This window comes from Elephas maximus, chromosome 11 (genome assembly GCF_024166365.1).
Source record: "Elephas maximus indicus isolate mEleMax1 chromosome 11, mEleMax1 primary haplotype, whole genome shotgun sequence".
Taxonomy (NCBI): Eukaryota; Metazoa; Chordata; class Mammalia; order Proboscidea; family Elephantidae; genus Elephas; species Elephas maximus.
In genome coordinates this window covers 80904389-80917506 of record NC_064829.1, presented here as the reverse complement: position 1 = coordinate 80917506, position 13118 = coordinate 80904389, and the positions used below count along the sequence as shown (strand labels likewise).

The following is a 13118-nucleotide window of genomic DNA, read 5'->3' as shown; positions in this document are numbered from 1 at the left end:
TGTATAAGACCACTATTATAAGATCTTGAGAAATAGTAAACCTGAGAAGAACACATACTTTTGTGGTTACGAGGGGGGGAGGGAGGGAGGGTGGGAGAGGGTTTTTTATTGATTAATCAGTAGATAAGAACTGCTTTAGGTGAAGGGAAAGACAACACTCAATACATGGAAGGTCAGCTCAATTGGACTGGACCAAAAGCAAAGAAGTTTCCGGGATAAAATGAATGCTTCAAAGGTCAGCGGAGCAAGCGCGAGGGTCTGGGGAACATGGTTTGCGGGGACTTCTAAGTCAATTGGCAAAATAATTCTATTATGAAATCATTCTGCATCCCACTTTGAAATGTGGCGTCTGGGGTCTTAAATGCTAACAAGCAGCCATCTAAGATGCAGCAATTGGTCTCAACCCACCTGGAGCAAAGGAAAATGAAGAACACCAAGCCCACATGACAACTAAGAGCCCAAGAGACAGAAAGGGCCACATGAACCAGAGACCTACATCATCCTGAGACCAGAAGAACTAGTTGGTGCCCGGCCACAATCGATGACTGCCCTGACAGGGAGCTCAGCAGAGGACCCCTGAGGGAGCAGGAGAGCAGTGGGATGCAGACCCCAAATTCTCATAAGAAGACCAAACTTAATGGTCTGACTGAGACTGGAGGAATCCCGGCGGTCATGCTCTCCAGACCTTCTGTTAACACAGGACAGGAACCATCCCTGAAGACAACTCATCAGACATGAAAGGGACTGGTCAGCGGGTGGGAGAGAGACGCTGATGAAGAGTGAGCTAATTATATCAGGTGTACACTTGAGATTGTGTTGGCAACTCTTGTCTGGAGGGGGGATGGGAGGATAGAGAGAGAGGGAAGCCGGCAAAATTGTCAAGAAAGGAGAGACTGAAAGGGCTGACTCAAGACGGGGAGAGTAAGTGGGAGTAGGGAGTGAGATGTATGTAAACTTATATGTGACAGACTGATTGGATTTGTAAACGTTCACTTGAAGCTTAATAAAAGTTATTATAAAAAAATAAATAAATAAATAAAGATTTTCCTGATAGCTAAAAAAAAAAAACAACTAAGAGAGCCACAATTTAAGGGAGTTTGATTAAAGTTTCCACACTTTTTGTTAGGTGCCATCGAGTAGGTTCCTAACAGTGACCCCATGCACAACAGAATGAAGCACTGCCAGGTACCATCCTCATAATCCTTGCTACTTTTAAGCCCATTGTTGCAGCCACTGTGTCAGTCCAGCTCGTTGAGTTTCTTCCTCTTTTACACTGACCCTCTACTTAGCAAGCATGATGTACTTCTCCAGGGATTGGTCTTTCCTGATAACATGTCCAAAGTAAGCAAGATGAAGTCTCACTATCCTTGCTTCTAAGGAGCAATCTGGCTTCCAGGACAGGTTTGTTCATTCTGCTGGCCACATGCCCACCCCCAACCCCTCCCCCTGCCAAAAGCCTAAACCCATTGCTGTTCATTTGATTCAGACTCATAGTGACCCTATAAAAAAAAAAAAAAGTGACCCTATAAGACAGGGTAAAAATGCCCCCTAGGGTTTTCAAGGAGTGGCTGGCGGATTTGAACTGCCCATCTTTTGGTTAGCAGCCATAGAGTCCATGGTATATTCGATATTCTTCTTCAACACCATAATTCAAATGCATCTATTCTTCTTTGGTCTACTCTATCCATTATTCAGTTTTCACATGCATACGAGGCAATTAAAAATACCATGGCTTGGGTCCCCTCAGTCCTCAAAGTGACATCTTTGCTTTTCAACACTTTAATGAGGTCTTTTGCAGCAGATTTGCCCAATGCAATGTGTCTTTTGATTTCTTGATTGCTGCTTCCATGGATGTTGATTGTGAATACGAATAAAATGAAATCCTTGACAACTTCAATATTTTCTCCATTTATCACGATGTTGCTTATTGGTCCACTTGCAAGGAATTTTGTTTTCTTTATGTAGAGATGTAACCCATACTGAAGGCTGTGGTCTTTGGTCTTCACCAGTAAGTTACTTCAAATCGTCTTCACTTTCGGCAAGCAAGGTTGGGCCATCTGCATATCTCAGGTTCCTCAAATCCTGATGCCGTATACTTCTTCATATAGTCCAGCTTCTCTGATTATTTGTTCAGCATATATATTGAATAAGTATCGTGAAAGGATACAACCCTAATGCACACCTTTCCTGATTTTAAACCAGCAGTATCCCCCTGGTTCTATTTGAATGACTGCCTCTTGGTCTATGTACAAGTTCCCTATGAGCACAATTAAGTGTTCTGGAATTCCCGTTCTTCACAATGTTGTCCATAATTTATGATCCACACAGTTAAATGCCTTTTATGGTCAATAAAACATAGGTAAACATCTTTCTGGTAAACATCTGAAACTTGCTCTTGAACATAAAGTAGCTAAAGCGAAAAAAAGAAATGATGAAGTAAATGAGCTGAACAGAAGATGTCAAAGAGCAGCCTGAGAAGACATAGTCAAGTACTATAATGAAATGTGCAAAGACCTGCAATTAGAAAACCAAAAGGAAAGAACATGCTCCCCATTTCTCAAGCTGAAAGAACTGAAGAAAAAATTCAAGCCTTGAGTTACAATACTGAAGGGTTCTAACTGCAAAAAATTAAATGACAAAAGAGCATTAAAAGAAGATGGAAGGAATACACAGTCACTATACCAAAAAGAATTGGTCAATATTCAACCATTTCAGGAAGTAGTATATGATGAAGAACCAATGGCACTGAATGAAGAAGTCCAAGCTTCACTGAAGGCATTGATGAAAAACAGTGCTTCAGGAACTGATGGAATACCTCTTGAGATGTATCGAAAAATATATGCAATGCTGGAAGCACTCACTCATCTATGCCAATAGCTACCTGGCCAAATGACTGGAAGAGATCCATGTTTATACCTATTCCAAAGAAAAGTGGTTCAACGGAATGTGGAAATTATCAAACAATATTATTAATATCACGTGCAAGTAAAATTATGCTAATGATAATTCCCAAACAATTGCAGATGTACATAGACAAGGAATTGCAGGAAATTTAAGCTGGATTCAGACGGGAATGTGGAACAAGGGATATCAATGCTGATGTCAGATAGATCTTGGCTGAAAGCAGAGAATACCAGAACGTTTCAAGATTAGAAAAAGAAAAGATGAGGTAGGATGCAGATGTAATGAGCAGGGAAGGCTTTTTATTTCAATATAAATCCACTTAATTCTGGGATAACCAGCAGTTACTATTCAGGACAGGGAGAGCTTGGAAGGGCAATTGAAACGTTGTAATTACCATGTCTGATAAATGTATGACTTGTGCAGTTAACTACATTTTCCCTTGCCTTTCTTCACCCAATCCAGACTGGATTGCACAATTCCCTTTCCTATATGCATACCTTGTTAAATTTTCTTTTAAGATTATGAGTCATATAAACTTAGAAATATGTCTTCCTACATTAATTAATGGTTAGTTATTAAGGATGACTTCCCAGTAGACAAATTTCATTTCCATTGTTCACATAAAATATTCTGAGAGATTTCATACAGAATAATTATCTTCCAATTTCATCAATTCAAACCTAGTTATTAAAATTTATTTTTCTTCTACATTAAATGGAGGAACCCAAAGTTGAGAGGCCAACTTAGACTATGTAAACTACTGAAATGTCACTGAATAATAACCAATATTTTTCTATGAATATGAAACATGGCAAATGGTGTAGCATGTTGTTATTAAGTGCTGTCGAGTCAGTTCCAACTCGTAGCCATCCCATGCACAACAGAATGAAACACTGTCCAGTCCTGAGCCATCCTCACAATCATTGTTATGCCCGATCCCATTGTTGGCGGCCACTGTGTCAATTCATCTCCTTGAGGGTCTTCCCCTTTTTTGCTGGCCCTCTGTGATATTCTTTCCCAGGGACTGGTCCCTCCTGATAACATGTCCAAAGTATGTGAGACAAAGTCTTGCCATCCTTGCTTCTAATGAGCATAGAGGCTTTACTTCTTCCAAGACAGATTTGTTTGTTCTTCTGGTAGTCCATGGTATATTCAATATTCTTTGCCAAGTCCATAATTCAAAGACATCAGTTCTTCTTTGGTCTTCCTAATCCATTGTCCAGCTTTTACATGCATATGAATCAATTGAAAATATCATGGTTTGGGTCAGGCACACTTTAGTCCTTAAAGTGACATCTTTGCTTTTTTTTTTTTTTAATATGAGGTAACGTTTTTATTGAAATTTACTTAAAGGACGTTTACGTGCTTTCATACCAAAGACAAATACTATAGATTGTCTTTAGAGCTAAAGGCGTTATTGAATATCAACTTTATAAACATTTCAGTACGTGATATTGACTCATTAATTTTTTTCCTATGTACCAAAACGCTCATAGTCAAAAGTAAAGTTGTATTAAATGCTATCTTTTTTTTAACCTCTACATGTTATCTTAAATGTCAATATATACAAATTTCTCTGTTTTATTTCAGTTGCATGACTCAGTCATATCATGGCATGTCTGTCAAGTAGTGTGAAAGCAACAATTATCTAGTGAATTATAGAAGTTTAAATATATGATTTGGAAATATTGGGCTTTCAGCCTAACAGTTAAATTTTGAGGTGTATCTTGGGCTAGAGACACAAGAAACATACAGCATGTGATAACTGGTAATTGTCTTTGCCAAACTCTACCAATATGAAAGAGTGACAGTGTTTTGTGTGTTTTTTTGGGTTTTGAAGGACAAACGTACTTCAGAAGGTATTTTATTAGTTCCACTACATCAAGCAACCAGAAATAAATGTGAATTTAAATGAGGTTCAGAATAAAACATTTTGCAGAAGGTTGTAGCCTAAGAAGTGCCCTTACTGCTACCACTACCTGTTGCCCTCGAGTCAATTCTGACTCGTAGTGACCCTACAGGACAGAGAAGCTTTGCCCCGTAAGGTTTCCAAAGAGCAGCTGGTGGATTTGGACTGCTGACCTTTTGGTTAACAGCTGAGCTCTTAACCACTGCTCTTAACCACCAGGGCTCCAGAAGTACCTCAAGAACAAATTATTTCCTTAATGACAAACAATGTAAAACATTTTTTTTCTATGCTTATTTGCCATTCATATATCTACTTAGGTGACCTGTCTGTTCACTTCTTTTGCCCATTTATTATACGAGTTATTTTCTTATTGTTAAGTTTTGAGATTTCTTCATATTTCTGGATTCTGGATTCATGGTTTGCAAATATTTCTTCCCAGTCTATGCCTTGTGTTTTCAAGGGCTTAATCACTGTAATTTGAAGAGTAGAAATTTTTTATTTCAATCAAACTTAACTTATCAATTCGCTTCTTTATAGGTCTTGCTTTTTAATCTCATATATAAAAATTCATTGCCAAAGTCAAGTGTGATCATTAAGGTTGTGTGTCAGCTTGGCAGGGCCATGATTCTCTGTAGTTTAACAGTTATGATATAGTTTGGCAATTGTATGATGATGTGATCACTACCATGAGGAAATTTGTTATAATGTGGTCACCTCCATGATGGGATCTGCTGTGCGTAGCCAATCAGTTGAAAGGGTGTTTCTTGGGGACATGGCCTGCGTCCCATATAGGTAGACTCTTTGGCAAGGCTGGGGGCTTTTGCTCACTCTGGATCCTGCAACTGGCTTCCGTTCGTCTGAACTCCTGTTCTTGGGACTTGAGCTAGCAACTTACCTGCCGTCTCGCCTGCCGATTTTGAGATTCACCAGTCTTCTTCAAAGCCCATGAGCAAGAGCCCTGCTGTCTGACCTGCCAAACTTGGGTTCCCAGCCTCTGTGGCTACATAAGTCAGGAGAAACCTCCATTCTGACCCATGGACTTGGCACATTCCAGCCTCTACAACCATGCAATCCGTTTCCTTGATATAAATCTCTCAGTATAGATATTTGTATGCTTTACTGGTTTTGCTTCTCTAGAGAACCCAGCCTAAGACAGCAAGGTAATGCAGGTTTTCTCTTATCTTTTCAGGAGTTTGGTATTAAGGACCTTTTTATATTTTTACATCTTATATTTAGGCCTATCCTGTGTATGATTGATGGTTCCACTCATCTATATTTTATTTACACCATACAGTCTTAATTAGTGTAACTTTATAGTAAGTCTTGAAATTGGGTATTGTAAGCCTGTCAATTTTTTTTTCTTTTTCATAATTATTTTGGCTATTCTAGTTGCCTTTCTAAATATGTTTTAGGATCAGCTCCTCCTCAGTATCTGCAAAAATACTGAGACAGTGGTAAGTCTATAGATCGAAGAATGAAACTCAACGATATTGTCTTTTTTTTTTTATTGTTTCAATTGATGAAATAAATACCACTTTTGCTGGATATAGAAGTATCTGCCCTTGTTCTTAAATATCAGCTTAGCTCATTATCAAAACTAGATTGACAGAAATTTCTCCCCGAAAATCATACTCATATATCTACCTCTCTACTCAATATACCCACTGGGTTGTCCATAAGACTTTCAAGTTCAATGTGTCTAATTTTGAATTCCCATCTCCATCTCTCTAATCTACTAATCACAGGCTTTCCCTTCTCAGTTGATGGCAATTCCATTCTTTTAGTTGCTCTGGTTAAAACCTCAACATTATCCTTCAGTCCTTTTGTCTGATCCTTCCATCTCATCCAATTAGTCAGGAAATCATGTTGCTCTACCTTCAAAATATATATAAAATCTGACCACTTCATCTGCTGTGGTCTTTTCTCGCCACTATCAACCTGGATTCTGTGACAGTCTCCTAACTGGTCTTCTGTTTAAGATCTTTCATGTGAACAATACATTCTTAACACAGCAGCCAGAGTAATGCTTTAAATTAAACCCAGCTGAGTAGTAAATTGATGACTGAGAACAATGGCTCTTCAGAAATTGTCCAGACACAAGAGGCTTAAATGAAAAAATGAGAGGATTTTAATGTTCATCTAATAGGAGTTTCAGAGGAAGAGAAAAGAAAGAATGGATCATAAGCAATATTAAAAAAAAAAAAAAAGCAGAATATTTTGTAGAATTGATCAATGCCATATCACAAGCTGGGTAAATAAAATCATAAGTTGGAAAAAAAATCCTCTTCTAAATCCATCATACTCAAATAGCAGAATAGCAAAGACAGAAGTAAAGTCTTAATATAGATAATAAATGACCTTAAAGGGAAGATTAAATGATTGAGGAATTAAAGTAAAAAAGAGAAATCTGGAGAAATGGAACAATATCCTTAAATATCTCAAAACTCTGCGAGAAAGATGTTTCACTCATTTATTTGATTTAACGTATATTTAATGAGCACACCCATGTTATGACTTTTTTTCCTGCAATCTCAGAAACACATAATTTGGAGGAGCTAAGACTGAAATGATAGAGAGAGAAAAAGAGAGAGAGGAGCCAGAAAACTGGACATTTATGCAGAATCTCTCTAACCTCTGTATTCATTCAGGCACTCTGACGGCTGGCAAAACAGCTCCTTTCCCAAACATGTGTTATGAAGATGTTGAACATAGTAATAGAGTTTGCTTAATCTATGCAAGTGATAAATGCAGTCTGTTATATGTGTAGGGGTCTCCACATGGGGTCACCATGAGTCAGAATTAACTCGAAGGCAACTAAAAACAACAACTCCTCTTTCTACAAATTGTGTCAGAGTCATAGAATTGGAGCTCATGACAAGTCCTGTGCCCTGTGTCCTCCTTCCCCACAAACACACAAAAGCAGGCTTCTTATTTACCACCTTCTGTGGATTGCTATCAGTCAATAAACAAGTCAAAGATGTCGTGTTTCATTCTTACCTCCACCACTTTACTGCAAACTAGTTGAGGTTTCATACCTGTGGGTTTTTCTTTTTTCCCCCATCAATAAAAAATAAAAATCTTGCTTACATTGTTTGAGCCACTTTAGTAGGAAATTGGAAATGATTAGTCACATGCATCTTGGCTTAGTTTAACCACATATTTCCAGTTAATATTGTCAGAGCTTCTTAAAACTATTATGAGATTCTTAAAACTATTACGTTTCATCATAAATCTGTGGGTCTTTTTTTTTTTTTCTGAAAGCTAAAGTATGATTAATATATTGCTTTCTGTAGTTATACCTGATTTCATAGATTTTGGCAAGTATTTTTTTTTTAATTCATTGTGTTTATTCTACGTATAAATTCCCATTCTTTTAAGGCAAATAGGTATAAAATAGTGTAAAAATTTTCATAAAGAAAATGTTACTGAAAAATCACTTATTCGTCTTAATGTTTAAATGTTCAATATACCTACAATTGTCAGTTCTATGTGGATTGAATCTATATGTTTAGGAGAATGGTTGATATCATTAGCCCATTCCCAAAGATGAAAAACAGGTTGATCCCAGCATGGTACATTCATCTGAGTCCAGGTCGTGGGTAAGAATGCATCATGTAAATAGGAGTTTATTTATTTGTACTGGTGAGTGAGACAGCAGTGATGACTCAGTTTTTCAGTTCCTCTGTCAGCCTTAAAAAAAAAAAAAAAACTTTTTCTGGGAGGTTGAACAAGGTCTCCTGGGCAGTAAAGCTTTGTGCTGTTTGCATCGTTTTTTCTGTGTCTGGTGAAGTTCTCTTCTTCTTTTTCCATCCGTTTTTTGTTTTCATAGCTATATCCTGCCATAGTAGGACTTTAAAAAATGGAGAGTTTATGGAAAAAATAATTTTCTCAGACGCATTTGAAAAGGAGTAGAGGGGTCTTTGTGGCTTTCCAGAATGACCAAAGACTCTCACAGCATCGATTATCTTTATCCCTTCCTACTCTGATTCTTGGCTGCAAACTACCTATTGTAATTTAACACCAGGAGAGTCCATTCCACTTCCAACCCTGATTCATCCGTTTAGGTAATGCAAGAAATGAGAGTGGACAGCACACAGTTCAGCACTGACCATCTCGGTGAAATTCCACTGATGAGATAGGATTGGTTTAGTTCCCACAAGGACATCTGCATTCCATAAGCATAAAACAAAATTAACTGAGATGACAAAAGCAGTATGAGGCTTCTCACATTCGATGGAACAATTATCTGCTCATTTTAAGCACATGTAATATCCTGGCAAATCTAAATTTAAGGCGATTGAATTTTTTTTTTATTTGTTTTTACTCTCTAAAGAGTCTCTATGTGTGTGTGTGTGTACATATATATTTTATATATATTATGTCATCCTTGCACAAGACCATGCTAATCTTCTCTGTATGGTTCCAATTTTAGTATACGTGCCACCAAAGCAAGCACGAGTATATATATCAACATATATATATACACATATCATATATAAATGTCTGATATATTTATATAACTATACTGTGTAATATATATAACTATATAATATTTAGAAGCCATGGTGGTACAGTGGTTAAGCACTCAGTTGAGAACTGAAAGGTCCACAGTTTGAACCCACCAGCCCCTCCATAGGAGAAACATGTGGCAGTCTACTCCCATAAAGATTTACAGCTTTGGAAACCCTACAGGCAGTTCTACTCTGTCTTATAGGGTTGCTGTGAGTCAGAATCAACTCAATGGTAACAGGTTTATAGATTACATATTGTATAAAAAGAATATTCTGTGTGTGTGTATACATATTGTATATCTTATATAAATATATTTATATAACTGTTATGTAATATACATAACTCTATATTTTGTATAAAGAGAGTATTCTTTCTCTGTGTACATATAAACTTTTAGATATGATTTAATACTAGTTAGATGATGATGAAGGAGCCTTGGTGATGCAGTGGTTAAGTACTCAGCTGCTAATGAAAAGGTTGGCAGTTCAAATCTACCAGCAGCTCTATGAGAAGACTTGATGTTCTGTTCCCATAAAGATTTCATCCTAGGAAACCCTATGGGGCAGTTCTACTCTGCCACCTGGGGTTGCTATGAGTCGGGGCACACAACAAGAACAGATAATGATGATGGTGATGATGTAGCCGAAGGAGGGTACAGACTTATGAGTTGGGAGAACAGCCTGAGAAGAAAAAAATCAGAAGCAGGGAGGCAAGGAAAGAGCCAGTAAGCTGTTTGAATTGTAACAAATTCATAAACATATACAGGAAGAGTGACAGAAAAAAAGCTAACAAGTTTAGCAGGAACAATATTGCAGAAACTACTTAGTATTTTGTGAGTTTAATTAACACTAGGAGACTCAGAGATTTATGAATGGAGGATCTAATTTCTCAAGGATGTGCATTAGGAAGTCTGTGTTAGCAATGGCATATAAGGGAGTTTGGAGTAGGAAAGCTGGAAATAGAAAGGCCAGTGAAGAAGTTGATGATGTCTATATTAAGAGAATTACCTTCCAGTTAAATAATACATTGGCCTATAAACAATAACGCTGTGAGGATTGTGCTTCTTGGAAGAACAACTCTGTGAGAACATTTGGACATCATTTGCCCAGGAGTGGAGATGAGAAGACAGGGAGGGATGGGGAAACTAGAGAGACAGAAATGGGGAAACCAGGGTGGAAATGGGGAAAGTGTTGACACATTGTGGGGACAGCAACCAATGTCATGGAAAATTTATGAATGAATTATTGAATGGTAAACTAAATTTGCTGTATAAACTTTCATTTAAAGGAAAATAAAATGTTAAAAGAAAGAGAGAATTTCAAGCTATCCTTCACAGACTAGCTCCTGGCCACCTCTCCAACCTCATGTTTTCCACTCTCCCTCCATTCCCTATAAGGAGTGCAGCAAAATTTATCATCGTTCTCTCACCTATGCTTGCCTTGGGTACCATGCCCATTCCATGGCACTTGGCATACTTGTACTTATCTATCAACTCTAAGTCTTTTCCGAAGGCTTTGCTAACCCTGTAAGCTCATCAGAGTTAGTTTCTACTAGCCCAGCCTTCTGTACTTTTAGTCTTGAAGGGAGAGACTAGTACTTTAATTTCAGGAGATTGAATACTCCATAGAGAACCTTTCATCAATTCCAAGCTCAATATTTCAGCTTAAATGAGTGAAGGGCCTTAAATGGATGTAGTCTGGTGGCTTTTTTTATTTGAGGGAAGACATGAAAGATGTCCTCAGATTTCAGTGATTTCAGTGGAACTTGAGGGAGGAAAGATTCACTAAGCAACTAGAAATATAATACTGAATTTCAGAAGTAGGCTTGTGAGTAAAGATAAAAATTAAAGTGATGTTCTCATAGAGAAGAGAGTAGGAGGAAATGAAATATCCAAAAGAAAGAGTGTAAAAGTTGAAGACGTATGTTAACTTTAACAGTTTTATTGTCTTAGATTTTCAAGAATCAGGTTCATCCTTAGTTTATTCAAAATTTGTGTTTAAGCTTATTTTGATATTAAATTAGGCTTTCCCCTCAAGGTATTGTGTTTAAGCAGGTTTTTTTTTAGGGAACAAAAACATAAGAGCTGCACCACTGAGGAGAATCTCATTCTGTTATTTTTACCGCACTGAAAGGTCACTTAATTTGCCTAGAAATGTTCAGATGTATGTTCACCTACGAGATAGAAATCAATGTACAGGGCACAGCTAATCTATCTTTCACTTTTTTTTTTTTTTTTCATGAGTCAGCATTAGAAAAATCACTTCTGGTTGCTACACCCTTCAGAAATGGTATCTTAATGAAATTTATCCTAGCAACATAATCTTCACAGCTATTAGTCCCTGGTATTTCTGCAATAATGTGCCTACTGGGAAAATATTACAAGCAGGATATAAAAGATTAAACTCAGGAGTATTATCACTATGCCTTAGAGAAACAGAATAGTTGCCATTTTAAAGTAGTAACGATTGTGGAAAATGAAGATGAAGGCAGTGGATTTCCTGTAAATGGCCTGTGGTACGCATTTTGATCACGTAATTACAGGGTTGTATTTGGAAACCCTGGTGGCATAGTGGTTAAGTGCTACAGCTGCTAAGCAAAGGGAAGGCAGTTCAAATCTGCCACGAGCTCTTTGGAAACTCTATGGGGCAGTTCTGCTCTGTCCTATAGGGCCGCTATGAGTCGGAATCGACTCGACGGCACTGCGTTTCTTTTTTTTGGTATGACACATAAGTAAAGTCCCATTTTGTAAGATACAATTAAAGACGACCTTCAGGATTACCTCTGGTTTTCACAAAGAAAGTTGAAGTGCTTTCAGAAAGTACTTTCCGAAGTACTCACAATCTAGAAATCAGACTTAGATTTTTGATAAGTTTCAGAAATCACGTTTGAATGCTGAAAGAATTGAAATAAAATGTCTAAAAAGTATTAAAACCTGAGTGCCTCCATCTAAGAGATTTCAATATGATAACAAAATCTTGACTACAATGATTTCATTAACTATGCATATACTTTGAAGCTATGTGTTAAATCGACATTATTGCAGTGCAAGCTGTCAGTTCTCATGGGTGTCGGAAATTGAGATCGTTTTCCTGGCTTGGTAGTATAAGAGGTTTCATGTTTCTGAAGTGCCTGTTAAGGCGTCAGTAACTCTAGGGAAGCAGCTGGTAAGTAAAGGAGGTAGTTTGCCATTTGATGCTAAAAAAAGACATGTGGCTTGTAAATTCATCACCATTAGTTTAGAAAGCGACACTGTCAGGAAATTGTCTTCTTGATTGAAAAAGAAGGGAGAATATAATTATACACACAAAGCATCTTAAGTCCTTATTTATTCATCCTTTCAGCAAATAGTTGAGTGCCGAAATTCCAAACAAGTACAAATGCAGAGAGCCAAAAAGAAGTAACAATAATATTCTGAGGATGGTGAGAAGCATAGTAAAATTCAAGATAAACAGAGGATTTTCTTTTTCTTTTTTTTTCCTTAGGGAGTGTTTGAGTAAAGTCACCAAGAAAGAAAGCATAAACTGGAATAAAGGAAAAGGTATTTCATTTGGGAATAATTGTATATGCAAAATTTTGGAGGTAGAAACTACCCAGTTTTGCATAAAATCAGAGTTTGATTTGAGTGGAGATTTTCTCTTTGGAAATGCAGGTTTTACATCATTCAAAATGGAGTTATATTCTCAATACCTCAATACATACTAGGATTTTTCTTCTTGGCAAGTTAAAAAAACAGTTAAGGGAGTAGTTTTCCATTTTTTTTTTCCATAAATTCTCTATTTAAAAAAAGGTTCAC

General features: G+C 37.2%; 1 pseudogene; it reads right to left on the bottom strand.

Annotated features, from left to right (window-relative positions):
- Window positions 1-9169: 9169 nt before the first annotated feature.
- Window positions 9170-9269, bottom strand: LOC126086402 (uncharacterized; annotated as a pseudogene).
- Between the last annotated feature and the right edge of the window lie 3849 nt (window positions 9270-13118).